At 46.7% G+C, this 19,819-nt stretch overlaps 1 protein-coding gene across 1 annotated transcript in view; it reads left to right on the top strand.

The window, feature by feature from the left end:
- The window catches only part of cdon (cell adhesion associated, oncogene regulated), a 188,420-nt gene that overhangs the window by 13,004 nt on the left and 155,597 nt on the right, over positions 1 to 19,819 (top strand). Inside the window, exon 2 of the mRNA XM_041174246.1 lies at positions 12,609 to 12,764. The gene's annotated coding sequence lies outside the window, so the exon portion shown is untranslated. The remainder of the gene's footprint in view (positions 1 to 12,608; positions 12,765 to 19,819) is intronic.

The following is a 19,819-nucleotide window of genomic DNA, read 5'->3' as shown; positions in this document are numbered from 1 at the left end:
AATGCTGCTTCACTTGAAAGGAGTGTTTGGGCCCTTGGACGGTGAGGAGAGGGGAAGTAAAGGGGCAGGTGTTGCACCTTCTGTGGTTGCAGGGGAAGGTGCCGTGGGAGGGGGTTGAGGTGTAGGAGGTGATGGAGGAGTGGACCAGGGTGTCCCGGAGGGAACGATCCCTGCGAAATACTGCCAGGGGTGGTGAAGGAAAGATGTGTTTGTTGGTGGCATCATGCTGGAATTGGCAGAAATAGTAGAGGATGATCCTTCGAATGCGGAGGCTGGTGGGGTGATAAGTGAGGACAAGGGGGACCCTATCATGTTTCTAGGAAGGAGGAGAAGGCGTGAGGGTGGATGCGTGGGAGATGGGCCGGACACGGTTGAGGGCCCTGTCAACCATTGTAAGTGGAGAACCTCGATTAAGGAAGAAGGAGGACACGTCAGAGGAATTGTTTTTGAAAGTGGCATCATCAGAACAGATGCGACAGAGGCGAAGGAACTGGGAGAATGGGATGGAGTCCTTACAGGAAGCTGGGTGTGAGGAGCTGTCGTCGAGGTAGCTGTGGGAGTCAGTAGGCTTATAATGAATATTGGTGGACAGTCTATCACCAGAAATTGAGACAGAGAGGTCAAGGAAGGGAAGTGTCAGAGATGGACCACGTGAAAATGATGGAGGGGTGGAGATTGGAAGCAAAATTAATAAATTTTTCCAGGTCCAGACGAGAGCATGAAGCAGCACCGAAGTAATCATCGATGTACCGGAGAAAGTGTTGTGGGAGGGGGCCGGAGAAGGACTGGAACAAGAATGATCCGCATACCCCATAAAGAGACAGGCACAACTGGGCCCATACAGGTACCCATAGCCACACCTTTTATTGGAGGAAGTGAGAGGAGTTAAAGGAGAAATTGTTCAGTGAGAGAACAAGTTCAGCCAGATGGAGGAGAGTAGTGGATGGGGATTTTTCGGGCCTCTGCTTGAGGAAGAAGCGGAGAGGCTTCAGACCATCCCAGTGGGGGATGGAGGTGTAAAGGGATTGGACGTCCATGGTGAAGAGGAGGCGGTTGGGGCCAGGGAGCTGGAAATTGTTGATAAGATGTAGGGTGTGAGAGGAATCGCGGATGGAGGTGGGAAGAGACTGGACAAGGGGAGAGAGAATGGAGTCAAGATAGCAAGAAATGAGTTCTGTGGGACAGGAACAGGCTGACACGATCAGTCTGCCGGGACAGTCCTGTTTGTGGATTTTGGGTAGGAGGTAGAAGCGGGCCATCCGAGGTTGGGAGACTATCAGGTTGGAAGCTGTGGAGGGAAGATCTCCAGAGGAGTTGAGGTCAGTGACAGTCCTGGAAACAATGGCTTGATGTTCAGTGGTGGGGTCATGGTGAGGCCCTTTTAATGAGGCCTTGATAAGTAAAACTCAGCTTCTCTCACTGACCAGCCGTGCTTGTGAAGCTGTGCTAGAGTGAAAGGGATCCTGAGACTGGAGCCAATCACAGGTTAACGGCATATCCCCACTCAAATTGACATTACACAGATCTCAGTTATTGTCTTGGTATTAATGACGGGAGGGAAATCTAAAGGCTGAAGGATGGTGTCTGGTTCCCGTGGGCTGTTGAGTGATTGATGAGCCGGACAAAATGAGAAAGATAGAAACCTTTCTCCCATGCATTTCCCTCTGCTGGGTTCCAATCCCATTTCTGTTGATGGGATACTTGCCCCCCGCCCCAATCTAGAAGCAGTTTAGGGTGTGTCAAAAGAATTATTCCCAAGTTGCACGGGGAATGGTTCCCAGTTCAGCCAGAGAACAAACTTGGGTTCTGTTCTGGGTCAGAGGAGCTGCACTGTATGACAGTAACCCACCTGGAGAAACTGCATTCAGTTCTGCACACCATACCACAGGGAGGATATGTTGGCCTCAGAGTGAGGACACTGCAGATTCATCACCGTGAATCAGGGCTAAAACATTCAGTGGACAGGTAGACAGCTTGTATTCCCTTGAGTTTTGAAGATTAAAGGATGATCTAATTGAGGTGTTTAAGATGATTAAAGGATATGATAGGGTAGGTGGATAGAAACCATTTCTTCTGGTAGGGGAATCCAAGGGGACATAATCTTAAAATTAGAACGAGGCCATTTAGGAATGTCAGGAAGCATTGCGTCACACAAAGGAGAGTGGAAATCTGGAAATCTCTCCCCAAAAAGCTGTAGAGGCTGGAAATAATTCTGGGGTGATGGTGACGTAGTGGTAATATCACTAGACTAATAATTTAAAGACCTGGATTAATGCTTGCAGGTTCAAATGCCACCATGCAACTCGTGGAGTTTGAATTCAATTAATAAAAATCTGGAATGTAAAGCTAGTCTCAGTAATAGTGACTGGGAAGCTTATCCTTGATTGTGGTATGACTCCAACCAGTGGAGAGGGATTGCCATTGACTCCAGTTTTGCTAGGGCTCCTTGATGCCACACTTGGTCAAATGCAGCCTTGATGTCAACGGCAGTCACTCTCACCTCACCTCAGGAGTTCAGCTCTTTTGTCCACGTTTGAACCAAGGCTGTAATGAGGTCAGGAGCTGTGGAGTCCTAGCAGAATCAAAACTGTGCATCAGTGAGCAGGATATTGCTAAGTAAGTGCCGCTTGATAGCACTGTTGTTGACTCCTTCCATTACTTTACTGATGATGGAGATTAGACTGATGAGGTTGTAATTGGCCGGGTTGGATTTGTCCTACTTTTTGTGTACAGGACAAACCTGGGCAATTTTCCACATAGCGAGATAGATACCAGTGTTGTAGCTGTACTTGAACAGCTTGGCTAGGGGTGCGGCAAGTTCTGGAACACAAGTCTTCAGTGCTATTGCCAGAATATTGTCAGGGCCCATAGCCTTTACAGTATCCAGTGCCTTCAGCCATTTCCTGCTATCACATGGAGTGAATCGAATGGGCTGAAGACTGACATCTGTGATCACAGAATCACAGATCACAGAATCAAAGAATCACACAGTGCAGAAGAGGCCCTTCGGCCCATCGAGTCTGCAACAACACGTGAGAAACACCTGACCTACCTACCTACCTAATCCCATTTACCAGCACTTGGCCCATAGCCTTGAATGTTATGACATGCCAAGTGCTCATCCAGGTACTTTCTAAAGGATGTGAGGCAACCCGCCTCCAACACCCTCCCAGGCAGTGCATTCCAGACCGTCACCACCCTCTGGGTAAAAAGTTTTTCCTCACATTTCCCCTAAACCTCCTGCCCCTCACCTTGAACTTATGTCCCCTCGTGACTGACCCTTCGACTAAAGGGCAATTGAAGACAGAAAATAAATGCTGGCCCAGCCAGCAAAACCCACATCCCACAGATGAATAAAAATAACCCATCTGGTTCACTAATGCCCTATAGGGAAGGAGATCTGCCATCCTTACCTGTTTTGGCCTACATGTGACTCCAGACCCATAGCAATGAGGTTGACTGTTAACTGCCCTCTGAAATGGTCTTGGCAAACCACTCAGTTCAAGGGCAATTGTGGATGGGCAACAAATGCTGGCCTTGCTAGTGATGCCCCCAAATCATGAAAGAACTTTCAAAAATCAAATTAAAATTTTGAAATTTTTGTTAAATTTTGTTAAGCAAGGGTTTTAAGGTTTATGGAACCAACGTGGGTAAATTGAGTTAAGGCATAGATCAGCCTTGATCTAATTGAATCGTGGAGCAGCTCGAGGGGCTGAATGGCCTCTTCCTGTTCCTATGATGTTAAAGGAAGGAAGGTAGCCAATCCCAGAGGGACCATAGAGGGACAGAAAGAATAGTTCCTCTTGTGGGCAAGAGCATAATTAGAGGCCATTAATTATAAGATAGTCACCAAGAAATCCAACAGGGAATTCAGAAGGAACATTTTCACCCAAAGAGTGATAAGAATTGGAACTCGCTACCACAGGGAGTGGTTCAACCAAATAGTATATGTTGTATATTTTATATCTCCGAGCTATGCAAAGATGACACAGTTTCTATGTGCGTAACAGGAATTTATTCAAAGTGCTTTAAAATGTCTGTTCCATGCTTATTGGTCTGCCTCCAGAAACTTCTAGATTGTTTACTTTTCTCTGATTCCACACCCAGGCTTAAACAATTGAGCACAGTGAGCATCAATTGTAAACAGACTCTCATAATCAAACACTTAACAAATGAACAATGTATGTACGCATTTAAGGGGAAGCTAGACAAGCATCGAGGGAGAAGGAAATAGAGTGTTACAATGATAGGTTTAGATGAGGAAAGAAGGGCGTAGGCTCAAGTGGAGCATTAACACCAGCATGGGCTGGTTGGACCAAATGACCTGTTCTTGCGATGTATATCCTATGTAGTCTGTAATCAAATACCCGCTTACAACTGGTGCCTTACAGGAAAATTATTATTTTAAATCTCTTATAAAGTCCTTAGAATCAGACGCACTCGGAGTTGCTCAAAGATTCAAGAACTGAGACCAACATCTTGGCTGCACTTAAACAGGTGCAGGAAGTCAATCACCCCAACGAAGCCACCCCTGAGATTTGGGCAGGGGACACGACGTTTGTGACCCTTCCCATCCTCACCGCACCCCAGGGTTGATGGAATTTTTAGCTACCAGACAGTAACCAGCACCAATGGAATTTTAGCCCAATAAAATTCATAGGGGGAGACGTTGGTGAGGTGGAGGGAGGTTTAAAATCGAAGTCAGTGAGCTCATGCCAAGCGTTTCTGAGATTCTGTCTGTCAAACATTTCGTGGGCCATTGCCGGGGCTGGATCTGGTCTTGTGGACGTGGATCTCTAGCTGATTGAGGCACTTCAAAAGTGGCCTGAAAAAATGCACAAACTGCATGCAACAGGAATGTGGCCTAGAGCACGTTGACAGCACAAAATCCACCTGTCTTCCAGATATTTTCTGCTTTGATGAAGGCAAAGTTTAGTGTACTGTACCGAGTTAGGGATTTGGCAGCTCCCAAGACCTAATTCTGAGCATGCTAATTGCTACATGACGACATACGATGATTGTTTAATGACGATAATGAGGTTCGATTTACACTGATTTCATATGTTGTGGCTTGTTAGGGCTGGTCACAAAATCAGGAAAGTGAGTAAGGTGGCTTGCTGACTTGCATTTATACAGCACCTTGCATAACCTCCGGACATCCCAAAGTGCTTTACAGTCATTGAAATGTATTTGAAGTGTAGTTAATGTTGAGATGCAGAAAATGCATCAGCCAATTTATGCACAGCAAGAACCCACAAACAGCAATGAGATATATAACCAGGTCATCTGTTTTAGTGATGTTTGTTCAGGATGAAATATTGCTCAGTGAGAAGTCCCATTCTCCTCTTCAAACAACATGAAAACTCTTAAATCCACCTGACAGGAAAGACAGAGCCTCCCTTTAATGCCTTACCCAACAGTGCAGAACAATTTCAATGCAGCACTGGAGTGTCAACCTAAATTTTGAGCTCAGTGGCTGGATTGCAACTTGAACGCATAAACTTTTGATTCAGAATTGGGAGTGCTTCCACTGTGCCATTGCTAACCTGGTTGCACAATATTCTTGCTAACTGCAACGTACAGATTATTCTTTCTCGTACAATGAACTCCCGGTCATCCAACTCAGGCCAGGCAGAGAAACGCTGTTGGTATTTTTGTTCTGTTCCTCTCCTTTCCCAGAGGTCTGGACTTTTGCTAGGGTCCAGGTCCATGGTCAGCGGTAGCTGTCTGTTATCCCACTGACCATCTACGAGCCTAGGCCTTGCTGGTCTCAGTGAGTCAGGGAGGGGTTTGAAGTTTACTGTTCAAGAATTAGGCAAGATAATTACAGCTGAAGACACCAATTAGGCAATTCTGGACTCATCCACCCAGCATGGCTTCCCTTACTGTAATATCCAAGTGGTTCTTAAATCATTCCAGTGATCTTGTTTTCATTATTCCATCCAGGATTGAATTCCATGTCTTGATCACTCTCTTTGCGAAGATGATATTCCAATATTCTAAATGATCAGGTCTCACCATGGTAGTTAATAAAATATCTTGAATATAAAGATAGTCTTAATAATTGGGACCATGTAATTATCGTCAATTGTCATAAAAACCCATCTGACTCACAAATGTCCTTTAGGGAAGGAAGTCTGCCATCCTTACCTGGTCTGGCCTACATGTGACTTCAGACCCACTGCAATGTGTTTGACTCTTAACTGTCCGCTGAAATGGCCTAGCAAGTCATTCAGCTCAGGGGTAATTAGGGATGGGCAACAAATGCTGGCCTTGCCAGCAATGCCCACACCCCATGAAAAGAATAAAAAACATGAGATAATCTGTTTTAACGATGTTGGTTGAGGGATAAATATTGGCCAGGAAGAACCGGCCTGCGCTTCTCCCATACATCACCAAGAAATCTTTAACATCCACCTGAGAGATAGACAGGGCCTTGGTTTAACATCTCAACCAAAAGCCAGCACCTACAACAGCACAGCATTCACTCAGTATTGTACTGGAGTGTCAGCCTAGATTTTATGATCAAGGCTTACGTGGAACTTGAATCTTCAGCTTTCTCACTCAGAGGCAGGAAAGCTAAACTGAGCCAAAGCATGGGTGGGGGGAGGTGTGGGTCAGTGCCTAGACTGGTTTTTATTTCCTTCATAGAGGAGTGAGGAGCGAGGCTAATTAAAGCACCTCTGCCCAAACTGAAAGGAGCTAACTACAGGTGTAGGATTGAAGCTGGCACTTTTCCTGGCTCTGTGGGTAGCCAGCCAGTGACTCCAGTGAATCAGAAGGGCCTTTTCTAGAAGTAAACATCTGAGGGAAGTCAAGACTATGTATAAATGACCATTAAATACATTTGACCAGATGAACATTCTGTTCAATGGATCACAGCCCGATAGAATGGATGGTTGCTGTTTTCAGAGTCTCACATCTTTTAATCCAATATATTCTCACTGTTTCCCCCTCTGTGCATGGTAATCCTCCCAAATCCTCTGGCTATGCTTAAAAATACGCTCGAAGGACTTCCATTTGAGCTCCATGTTTGTTTTTGTCTTCAGTTCCTTAGGTTTTGCTTTACCATGCAAAGTCCCAGGCCCAAATTATGCTGCTGTTGTTTAAACTCCTATTATCAGAGATTACCTGTCTGTGTCCTTGTACTAAACATCCTCTGACTACTGTGCATTCATCCAGCTCTCACGCTGAGCTGATTGATTTGTTAGTGCAAGTGTCATCATTGGGATTTCAGAAAAGTCAGAAGGCAAGAGAATGAAATTTACCCCATTGTGTCCACTTGAACTGTGCAAAGCACCCAACAGTACTCAGATTTCCTCTTCCCAAAATTACCTGGGACATTTTGAGTTGTATAACACTGGCATACTCGTGGACACAGTTCTGTCACAGAGTCTGGGCTATATATCTTTTACTGCAAAACACTGAGGTGGGTACAGGCATATTAATACATAATACTAGGCATAACATTGGTGTGAATAAGACCGACAACATATAACACTGGAGTACAGTACAGTATAACACTGGGATACAATACTGGTAGGTACAGCTCAATTACTGTATAACATTGGAATACAGTACTGGTGGTTACATGTCCTCAGCTATGGGTCAACAGCATCAACACAAAACCAGATTTTCTGAGAAGGCCAATTCCTTCTGGAATTTGATTGGTCCCGCAGCTAAACATGTGGTGGATAGCAGCACATAGCCAGCATGGATCAACCACAAACGAACTAAGAAATCTACAATCACTCACCAGTAGTTCACTCCAGTGTTGCACAATGACAAACCTGTAACCATCAGTACTGTACCCCAGTCTTACACAATTGCCAGAGGCAATTTCTTTTTAAAACCTAATCTGTCTTTTCCAGAAGTCGATGATATTTTGCACTTGAGGTTCCTTTTGACAAAAATTCACTATCTCTGTGTCGGCTTTTTAAACTGTAACAATTATAAGTTATTAACTCGGAAGAAAATGGAAGGAGAGTATTACTGCCCCTTTGGCAGGTTCTTCCCAGACTACTGTTTACATGCTGTATTAAAAGAGATTTCAAAAATGGTTATTCTAGTCACATAACCTCTCTCTCCATAATGATTTCAGAAGGTTTTGCTTAGCTGATGCCTGAACCAACTATATCTAATGTCTAATGACCTGTAACGTCCCAGCCATTAGCTTTAGAATAATTTATTATCCAACTTGCCAAGCTAAGATAGAAAAAATACCTTTCCATATTGCTATTGTCCTGGCAGACTTTCTATCTTTGCTTGAGATGTAGCCTTATAGAAATGCAAATGTGAGGTCCAGTACAGTTTCAGTAAATCTTTTGAAGTAGTTCTTGACAGCAGTATGTGTGAAATTCCATGATGGTGTCTGAGCATTAATTAATTAAAGTCCATATTGGAATCTTGCAGAAAACTGGTCAACTGGCAATACCAGACATCAAGTGACTTGTGGCAGCCATCTTAAGTCAGTGCCTTTGGTTGCTTTTTAGAAGTCCTTTTTAATCACATCAATATATGTTTGATCAGCTGATGAAATTAAAGATTAATATCACTCATGCATAAGTCACATCATCGTGACACCCACCACTTGTGATATCAGGGTGTCAGTGTGTGAATTAGGCTGTGGGAAATTTGTGGTACATCCATGAGCAGCACAGTTCTACAAAACCCTCTCATCCCCCAGAAAACAGGAGGATTAAATTAATGAGACAACTGCCCCTGTTCCATTTCATTCCAGTTATGTGCCAAAATTCTCCTGCATAGTGGATCTATAATATATAACAAATCTTACACAGCACACACCCTGTCTACATTTCCTTTATAAATTTCTGCATTCACATTCACAGTGAGAGTTGGTGATGCAAATGGTACTTTGTAGTAATTGTGACATTGTGGTATTGTCACTGGACTGATAATCCAGAGACACAGGGTAATTCTCTGGGGACCAGGATTCAAATCCCACCATATTGAATTTGAATTCAATATAAATATCTGGAATTAAGAGTCTAATGATGGCCATGAAACCATTTTTTTTGGTCATAAAAAACCCATCTGGTTCACTGATGTCCTTTAGGGAAGGAAATCTGCTAACCTTACCTGGTCTGGCCTACATGTGACTCCAGATCCACAGCAACGTGGTTGACTCTTAGATGCCCTCTGAACAAGGGCAATTAGGGATGGGTAATAAATGTTGGCCTAGCCAGCAACACCTACATCCCATGAGCAAATATTTAAAAAAATCAGTGGAGGTGTTGTAGGAATCTGCAATGGGAGTATAAAATGAAGGAATGGATGCACGTTATGGTTCTTGCCTTTTGTGCGAGTGTGCAGAATGGGAGATAGTGAATTGGCACTGACCCGTCTCTCCAATTTTATTTTGAGCAACTATAATAGTGATGTAAACAGGCTGCCTATTCACTAACATCTATTTTACTCTATTGCACACAGTCAAAATCTACCCCAATGCCTTTAAGTTGTGGGCTGAAGTCCTCATTAAATTAAACTCTATCCCACCCTCTCCAGCCCTGCTCTGTACAGCACACATTGAGACCAATCTTCCAAGCTTACAATCCTGCCAGGAGCCTTTCCCGCAGGGAGCAGGCAGCAGAAATTCAGGTATGTAACATGGGTTTCTCGCAAGTTAAATCACACAGAGCACACACACTTGCATTATACCAATAGCGTGAAATCGATACATTCTGACTATATTTTATGTAAGTTTTATATATAATAAACAAATTGTGTAGAAATGTCATCTGTATCGTATATTATGGATGGAACTAATGAGGAGCTCTAATGTTTCCCATTACCCACTCCTAGCAAGCCAGTACACTTATGTAAAATTGGGCCTATTGTATATATTGCATCCATATTGAGTACATTATAGTGTGCATGTATCATATACAGAATATAATGTATAGTTTATGTATATGTTTCTACTGCTCCTCTAGTTATATAATGGGTGTAGAAGTGGATTTATATAACTGTGGGGTTTGAGTGACACGTTTATTTATCTATGTAACTACAACACCATTATAAGGGTAGATTTGCTTATGCTGGTGTTACCTCCCCCCGCCCCTCACCACACCCCCCACCCCCCCTTCAATTATAATGGACCCCCACCACCTGGTTTCAGTCGGTCGGGATGGAAGGGGGGAGGCAAAATTCCCCCTAGAGCTCTCCCAGGTGATTTGAGGAACTTCATTGAAGAAGTTGAGTGGTTTGCTGCATATGGGGAGAGTCTTGTGGAATGTGCTCAGGTACTCAGTCTCTGAAGAAACTCTGATAATCCACCTTTAAATCTCCTCAGGGGACAGATTAACCTGACTGAAAAAAATACAACTAAGATTTACTTTGACAGCAAAGTAGTGATGTTGAGGCTGAAAGACACCTGGCTGTGTCCTGAAGCCAGAGGCCTGTCATTTACTATCTGCAGCCGATGGCTTAATGATCAAGGTGGACACCTCAGGGCAGACCCCTGGCACAGGCAGTACCACATAATCGGGGTGCAGGATGGCTAGGACATGTAAAAGGGGTTTTAAGTAACACAGAGCACTAACTAATGTCTCCTGCTCTCTTTCTCTCTTTTCACCTTCCCTTCCTCTTTTTTTCTTTCCCTTTCTTTCGCTGTCTGCTTTGCACTCAATCTGCCTCTTTTCTCCCATATATCATTTTGTTCTAGCTGCTATCCTGCTGTTACTCTCAATCTCTTTCTTTCTACTCGGGTTCTATTTTTCTCTCCCCCCACTTCTCCATTTTGCCTTTTTCTCTCCTCCTTATCCCTTTCTGTTTTTCTTCTCTCTGTTTCCCCCTCTCTTTCTACTTCTGCTTTCTCTAACTTGCCTCACTTTGTCTTTCTCTTTTTCTGTCTTGTTTTGTTTCACTCCATTTTTCTCCGTGTATGTCTCCCCTTAATTGTTGCTCTCTATCACCCTCCTGTTTCTATCATTCTTTCCCCCTCTCCCTTTTCTCCTTTTCTGTTTCCCTCTCTCTTTCTCTCTGTCACAAGCACATTCCCACTTTCTTTCTCTCTGTCTACGTTTCCCATTTCTCTGTTTTTCCCTCCCTTCTCTCTCATACATACACACACAACACACACACACATTCCTTTTCTCATCTCCACATGTCTCTTCCTCACTCTACCACTCCTTCCAGCACACCACACACACACACACACACACTCACTCACAGACACACGCCTGGTGCATCATCAATGCAGAGTAATCACAGACAAGTCGCAACAGAACAGTTTGATAACCGAGAGCTTGTGGGCTGGACTGAAGCTTCAGCCCGTTCCCTGATACAAATGAAGTTTAGGTACACCACCATCTGCTCACTGCGATATGTAGTTAAAAGCATCTCCTAAATTTTAAACCTCCTCAGCATGATGTGGCAAGCAGACTGGCCCCCTACAGGTTACTAAATTATAACTCCAATTTCTTTAACCTGCTGCCTTTTGCCAGGGACATGTTTCTCTTCATTTATTTCTCGTTGATAGATTGGTCTAATCATTTGTGGGCCGCACCATCAAAGAAAAATGTGGGACAGAAATGTGAGCTACCCAGGCAGCAGTGGACTGGTTATGTATAATCGGGTAGGGTATCATCCTGAGTGAGGGGCATTGGAAGGGGGACCTGCAGGATGGAGGGTAATAATCTGCGCAGGAGGAAAGAGGAAGCCAGGAAAGAAAGGATGGAAAGAGGGCGATCATGATATGAGAAAGGAGAAAGTCTAACATGGCGCAAATGAGAGAACGAATGGAAATAGCAAGGAGGGAAAACGAGAAGATAGAAAAATGGATGAAAGGAAGAAGAATGGGGAGAGAAAGGAGAGATGTATGAGTGAGGAAAGGAGGAATAAGAGGGAGAAACAGAATGAGAAGGAGAGAAGGAATGAGAGGGGGAGATAATGAGAGGGAGTCAGGATTTGTGATGTTAGAAAAAGAAATTAGGAGAAAGAGAAGGAAAGAAAAGACTAAATCAGTGAGTGAATGAAAAATAGTTTGACCAGAGAGACAGATGGAGAGAAAGAAGAATGAAGGGAGAAGAGAGAGGAAATAGCGAAAGTGAGTGAGAGAGAGGGATAGAGAGAGCGAGAGAGAGGGGGATAGAGTGACAGAGAGGAATAGAGTGAGAAAGAGGGGGGATAGAGTGAGAGAGAGAGAGAGAGAGAGGGATAGAGAGCGAGAGAGAGAGAGAGGGATAGAGTGAGAGTGAGAGCTGTGGAATGTGTTTGCACTAGCTGGGCCGCATGTCCATATGATATCAGACTCGACCTTGCTTGTCAGCTTTGAATAATGTTGCTGGTTCCTCAGGTAGATTTTCAGATACTGAAACCGTAGATTCTGACCACGGATGAACTTTAGCCGGGTTCAGCGGCATTTAAAGTGGCTAATGATGAATTTAGTGCAAGACTGTAGCCTTTGTTCAGTTTCCACATCTGTTTTCTCTTAAAGCAGCGTAGACTGAAATAATGTTTTTCACCCCTTAGTCTGTGATGGCTATAAATTATTGCGGAGCCACCGTTTGCAAACAGGCAAGTGAAAAGTCAGTTAACTTCCTCACTGTGATGTTCTTCATTAAAGCGGTAAATGCTGTATTTAACAGTGTCCCTCCTGACGGCAGCTGCATTGGGGGAAAGGCTTGCGAATCGTGGGCTATCTGAGTGTCACGTCAAACTCATAAAGAGGCGGGATCTACAACTTCAAGTTTTGGACAAGTGGCATTTGAAGACATTTGGAGGCTGCTTCCCTGACCACCTTGGTAAGTCCACCCCATTTATTTCACGTTCTATTACCGGATTAACTCAGTGCTTTCCTTCAAGGCTCTAAACATTCGCGTTTTGAATATGCAGATATGTTTTTAAGCCTCAGGTTAATACCAGTGCAGCCCTGTTAATAAGTATTTGTTTGAAAAGTATTGTTCAGGAGGCTGTTAAGCCCCTTTGCGTTTGTCAGTACTGAAGGGCAATGAATGGATAAAGGGGACGGTCGGTTAAAGGGGGACAGTTGGCCGTGTCCGAGGAGGAGGGACCGCCGTTTGTGATCAGCCGCTCCTCACTGTTGCTAAGTGAGGGTTTTAGTCGGGTGACATTGTCAGCTATTATATGGGATCCAAAAACAACACAGGTTGCTTCAGTTACAGAAAAAGTCATTTAGCAGCAATTTCCTCTGAAGAACAATTTGCCCTTAATGGACCAATTTCTGGACTATGCAGCAGTGGAAAAGGACAAATCCTCACAGCAGCGGGAGGGGTTCAGAGAGGATTTGATGGGGAGTCACAGCTGACAAGCAGCACGGTTAAACTGGTGAAGGAGACGTCAGGGTATGCATAGTCTGTGCTCCCCAAGTCCCTTCACTTCATCCCCTATCATCAGGAAGTTGTAATTTGTGCTTTCTTCTGCTGGAACTAAATTGTTAACGATAGAAACGATTCTGCAGAATTACACAATGCTGCTCAGCCTTGTACTCAGTCCGGTGGAGCAGTGAGGTAGCTAAATGGGATTGAGTCAAATTAGAAGGACTATGATTCTGGTTAGAGAGAAGTTAGAGTGAGGAGTGTGAGGGGGATGTGAGGGAAATGAGAACGAATGTGAGGGAGGTGAGCAGGAACGTGAAGGAAGTGAGGGAGGTGAGGGGGAGGTGAGGAGGTGTGAGGGAGGTGAGGGAGCTACATGGGATTGAGTCAAGTTAGAAGGACTGTGGTTCCGGATAGAGGGAATGTGAGGAGTTTGAGTGGGAATGTGAAGGAGGCGAGGGATGTGTGAGGGAAGTGAGGGGGAATATGAGGGAGGTGAGGGGGAATGTGAGGGAGATGAGGGGGTGTGTGAGGGGTTGTGTGAGGGAGATGAGGGGGTGTGTGAGGGGTTGTGTGAGGGAGATGAGGGGGTGTGTGAGGGGTTGTGTGAGGGAGGTGAGGGGGAGTGTGAGGGAGGTGAGGGGGAGTGTGAGGGGGAGTGTGAGGGAGGTGAGGGGGAGTGTGAGGGAGGTGAGGGGGAGTGTGAGGGAGGTGAGGGGGAGTGTGAGGGAGGTGAGGGGGAGCGTGAGGGAGGTGAGGGGGAGCGTGAGGGAGGTGAGGGGGAGCGTGAGGGAGGTGAGGCGGAGCGTGAGGGAGGTGAGGGGGAGCGTGAGGGAGGTGAGGGGGAGCGTGAGGGAGGTGAGGGGGAGCGTGAGGGAGGTGAGGGGGAGCGTGAGGGAGGTGAGGGGAGCGTGAGGGAGGTGAGGGGGAGCGTGAGGGAGGTGAGGGGGAGCGTGAGGGAGGTGAGGGGGAGCGTGAGGGAGGTGAGGGGGAGCGTGAGGGAGGTGAGGGGGCAGCGTGAGGGAGGTGAGGGGCAGCGTGAGGGAGGTGAGGGGCAGCGTGAGGGAGGTGAGGGGCAGCGTGAGGGAGGTGAGGGGCAGCGTGAGGGAGGTGAGGGGCAGCGTGAGGGAGGTGAGGGGCAGCGTGAGGGAGGTGAGGGGCAGCGTGAGGGAGGTGAGGGGCAGCGTGAGGGAGGTGAGGGGCAGCGTGAGGGAGGTGAGGGGCAGCGTGAGGGAGGTGAGGGGCAGCGTGAGGGAGGTGAGGGGCAGCGTGAGGGAGGTGAGGGGCAGCGTGAGGGAGGTGAGGGGCAGCGTGAGGGAGGTGAGGGGGAGCGTGAGGGAGGTGAGGGGGAGCGTGAGGGAGGTGAGGGGGAGCGTGAGGGAGGTGAGGGGGAGCGTGAGGGAGGTGAGGGGGAGTGTGAGGGAGGTGAGGGGGAGTGTGAGGGAGGTGAGGGGGAGTGTGAGGGGCAGTGTGAGGGAGGTGAGAGGCAGTGTGAGGGAGGTGAGGGGCAGTGTGAGGGAGGTGAGGGGCAGTGTGAGGGAGGTGAGGGGGAGTGTGAGGGAGGTGAGGGGGAGTGTAAGGGAGGTGAGGGGGAGTGTGAGGGAGGTGAGGGGGAGTGTGAGGGGGAGTGGAGTGTGAGGGGGAGTGTGAGGGAGGTGAGGGGGAGTGTGAGGGAGGTGAGGGAGGTGAGGGGGAGTGTGAGGGAGGTGAGGGGGAGTGTGAGGGAGGTGAGGGGAGTGTGAGGGAGGTGAGGGGAGTGTGAGGGAGGTGAGGGGAGTGTGAGGGGCAGTGTGAGGGAGGTGAGGGGCAGTGTGAGGGAGGGGAGGGGCAGTGTGAGGGAGGGGAGGGGCAGTGTGAGGGAGGGGAGGGGCAGTGTGAGGGAGGGGAGGGGCAGTGTGAGGGAGGGGAGGGGGAGTGTGAGGGAGGGGAGGGGGAGTGTGAGGGAGGTGAGGGGAGTGTGAAGGAGGCGAGGGGAGTGTGAGGGATGTGACAGAGGTGAGGGGGAGTGTGACAGAGGTGAGGGGGAGTGTGACAGAGGTGAGGGGGAGTGTGACAGAGGTGAGGGGGAGTGTGAGGGAGGTGAGGGGGAGTGTGAGGGAGGTGAGGGGGAGTGTGAGGGAGGTGAGGGGGAGTGTGAGGGAGGTGAGGGGGAGTGTGAGGGAGGTGAGGGGGAGTGTGAGGGAGTGTGTGAGGGGTGTGACGCAGGTGAGGGGGTGTGAGAGAGGTGAGGGGGCGTGTGAGGAAGGTGAGGTGGAGTGTGAGAGAGGTTAGAAGGTGTGTGGGAGGAAAGAGAGGTGTAAGGGAGGTTAGACAGAGTGTGAAGGGGAATGGGGTGGGATTGCAATTTATAGACTGGAGAAGTTTGTAAAAATGCCTGTTTACTCTGTTATGTGACAGCCTATTTGAAGTGAACAAAATGGAAATGTTAACGAGAATATTAATAGAATTTCATTGTTACATTTCATACATCGCAGTAACCAGCTGGAACAAATCTGTGGGCTGTAAGAGAATGAGTTAGCACAGGGCACTAATTGGAACATATCCAAAATCGCTACACTGACGGTCAACAGCTAACCTCCAGACTAGGCGGAATAGCATGGTCTAACCCACAGAAAGTGGGTAGGGTTCAACTGGATTCTGGACAGAAGTTTGTGGTTGTGTGGATGATGAGTGTTCTCACTAAAAATTCCATCTCCCTCCCCAGCTCTCAGGCTGAGCTGGACAGTTCTCAGTCTCAGCATCCAATCTGACCCTGCACTGAATTTCTGCTACCTTCACCTCTCCATTGCAATGGCCACATTTTTAATCACCTCCTTAACATCATCTGTCACTGCACATGGCTTGACCCATTCATTTGCAGAAACCCTCATCCATGTCCGTGTCACCTCCAGACTTGACTATTCCAATGTTCTCGTACCCAACCTCACATCTTCTCCCAGAGCATCGTTAACCTTTGGAACTCTCACCCACAGAGAACAGCAGAAGCTGGATCATTGAATATATTCAAGGCTGAGTCACAGATTTTTGATCAACAAGGGAGTTAAGGGTTATGGAGGACAGGCAGGAAAGTGGAGTTAAACCCACAATCAGATCAGCCATAATCTTATTGAATGGCAGAGCAGATGCGATGAGCTAAATAGCTACTCCTCCTTTTCTTATGATCCTCAGCCCTCCATAAACTTCACCTCCATTACCTGTATCCTATCCCACACCAGGTCCCGCTCATTCTGTGCTGGTTGTCCGAGGATACTCCAAAATCTCATGCTCATGCTTAAGTCTCTTCATGGCATCCCCCATCCCAACCTCTGGAATTTCCTCCAGCCCTACAGCCACCTCCCCACCAGCCCCCAACCCCCTCAAAAACTCTCCATTCCCCCAACTCTGAACCCTCAAGCAGCTAACTGCCCCCCCCAACCCCACCATCCCTGTGCTCATTGGTGGCTATGCCTGGGCACCATGTTCTAGAACTCCCTCCCTAAATCCCTCTGCCTCTCATCCTTCTCAATTGAAACCCACTTCTTTGACCCCTTCTAATCTGTGAAGTGCCTTTTTTTCTACATTGAGGTTGCTAAAGAAATACCTGTTGTTATATTTGTTTATAATTGTGGCAGTGAATATGGTGGTGATTATTGTAATCGGGGGGAGTGAGGCTGCACCCATCCACAGGGTAAATTGAAGATTTGGGTACACTCTGCCCAGAGTATTGGGGCAGACAGATCTGAATGCCCCCATCTCTGTCGCTGATGGCCAAAGCTCCAAGGAACACCCGTGCGACATACCTGAGGCTGTCGGGTATTTGTGGAACTGTATCCCAGTGAAGGAGGCGGGGTGTGGGGGGCGGGAGGGGGGGACAAAATGGCAAGAAAAGGAAAAAATATTGTCTGCGCTGTTGTTCAGACAGATGTTGCTGGGTCTGTGTGTAAAGTGTTCGCCTGGAGCTCACGGATGATCTTCACTCATTTCACCACTTAATAATCTCTGTTTGCCTTAACGGATTTTTGGAAGGACATTTTCCCTCTCCTGTCTTCCACTCCTCCCCACCCACACCTTCTCCCCCAGCCCCCTCCCCTTCCCCTCCACTCCCCTTTCCCTCTCCCCTCACCCACAACCCCACTCCCCCTTCCCCCCCACCCTGCCATTCCCTCTCCTCTACTTTGTCACTTTCCTTTCCCATGGTACCTCTTCTCTCCGTGTCTCTCTCTTGCCCAGTGTCTCTCCTCTCCCTCATTTCTTTCCTCCCTCCCCTTCACCTCTTCTCTCACCCATTCCCCCTCCTGTACCTCCTCTCCCTGGTCTGCCCCCCTGGATTGCAGTTGAATTTTCCCCCCACCCTACGCACACACTTGTAGAGAGTGGAAAGCTGGCCAAACCTCGAATTATCCAACAGCTCATAGCCCACTTGCCCACCTGAGATACCAAAAGTGCCTTTTGTCATGCCTGCATTGCCCCCTGCCTGAAAGCAGTTTAATGTTAGATTTCTTTCCTCTCAGCTTAACCTTCCAGAAAGTGTTAACTCATGCTAGGGGAAGCCTCCAGAGAACCGGCTGGCGTTCAGCCTAAACCGTGGTTTTTGCCATGTTGATGGACTTTAGGGAGTATCACACTCCACCTGACATCCGGGAGAGGTCTCTGTTTGGTAATCCAGGGTAGGATCTTCACTTTTCTCTCACCTTCTGTCCTGGCAATGTTATTTATTGCTGAATCTGCTGATGAAGGTAATAGTGCTACAATGGTCCTCATTGGGCCTCAACTGAGAATGGAAAAAAATAAATCAGGATTCCCAGTCTCAATCAACATCCAGTGGTCACTAATGGAAAGTATGAAAGTTTGAGTGTCTCCTGAAGACAGATCAGGTTCAGATGTGATGCCCCATCCAGTCAAATTGCCTACAGACATTCACTGTCTAGTTCTGCACTCACACTTGAACTCTCAGGTGAGGTAATGAGGGATTTGGGGCCAATAGAATTGTTGACAGGAGAGGAAGGGAGAAAATTGTCAACTTAAGAAAAAGTTAAAACAAAGGAAACTCTAAAGCAAAAGCTCAGGAATCAAATTGGGAATGTCTTACAACAGATTCATGAAAAATGTTTCAATTTTCGCTAAAGCAGAGTTTCACCGGGGTTTAAGAAAGACTGCAAACGACTTTGAAATTAAGCTGAATAATGATTGTTTCAGTATGTGACTTTTTATTTATTCTTTCATGGGATGTGAGTGTAACATTTTGCCTCTCCCTAATTGCCCTTGAACTAAGTGGCTTGCTAGGCCCTTTCAGAGGCAGTTAAGAGTCAACCACATTGCTGTGGATCTGAAATCACTTGTAGGCCAGACTGGGTAAGGAGGGCAGATTTTCTTCCCTCAAGGACACTAGTGAACCAGATGGGTTTTTGCAACAATTGACAATGGTTTCATGGTCATCATTACTGAGACTGGCTTTTTTTTTTAATTCCAGATTTATTTATTGAATTTAAATTCCATCAGCTGCCGTGGTGGGATTTGAACCCATGTCCCCAGAGCATTAGCCTGGGTTCCTGGATTACTAGTCCGGTGACATTAGGACTACACCCCCATCTCCCCCTGTGTTAGTCCAGTATCTGATTCTGAAATCACAGATAGGCCACTTATCTGATAAAGAGTCAGTCTTGACTCAGTGGATAGTGCTCTTGTCTTCTGGGATTGAAAGTTGTGGATTCAAGTCCAATTTCAGAAACTTAAGCATAAACTCTAGGTTGACTCTCTAGTGGAGCACTGCGGGAGTGCTGCGTTGCCGGAGGTAATGGATTTCAAATGTGATGTTAAATGCTCTCAGGTCATTGTAAGAGATCCCATAGAACAGTTTGAAGAGAATTACCTCCCAATATCGTGATCAATGTTTATCACTCAGTCAACATCACTAAAACGGATGATATGGTCATATATTCATTGCTGTTTGTCAGAGCTTGCTGTACACAAACTGGCTGCTCTGTTTCCAACATCGCAACAGTTCAAAAAGTACTTAATTGGCTGTAAAGCATTTTTAAACATCCCAAGGTTGTAGAAATGGAACCCAAACAATGTGGCACCAAAACAGCAATGCTTCCTTTCTCATTGGAGCTCACTGAGCTCATGGTTCACTTTCTCATTCTCATTAAACAACTCAATGGGGAAGGGAGCAACAGCCAAAAACAGGTCACTTTAAATTAACATTTCCGTTAACAGGTTTGTCTGCCTTGCATCCAGGAGGTAATTTATTGAACAGTAAACGTGGGTCTGCGCTGGTAAACTGCATTCCACCTGAAAAGGTGGATTAGAGACAAAGGGCAGCATGAAAGTAAGGGAGCGAGTGTGGAGTTACTGTGTTTGATTACTGACTGGGAGATTTGAAACAATGGGAAAACACAAAGAAAATGAGAGGAAGAGAGAAAGGAAAGAACATAGAGAGAAATGGAGGGAAAGAGAAAGGAACAGACAGCGGAACAGGGAGAGGGAGAGAGGGAAAAATAAAGTGACGGGGTAAACAAGGGAAGGAAGTTTACAAGAATGGG

This window comes from Carcharodon carcharias, chromosome 25, assembly GCF_017639515.1.
Source record: "Carcharodon carcharias isolate sCarCar2 chromosome 25, sCarCar2.pri, whole genome shotgun sequence".
Taxonomy (NCBI): domain Eukaryota; kingdom Metazoa; phylum Chordata; class Chondrichthyes; order Lamniformes; family Lamnidae; genus Carcharodon; species Carcharodon carcharias.
This window is presented reverse-complemented; position numbering and strand designations above follow the sequence as displayed.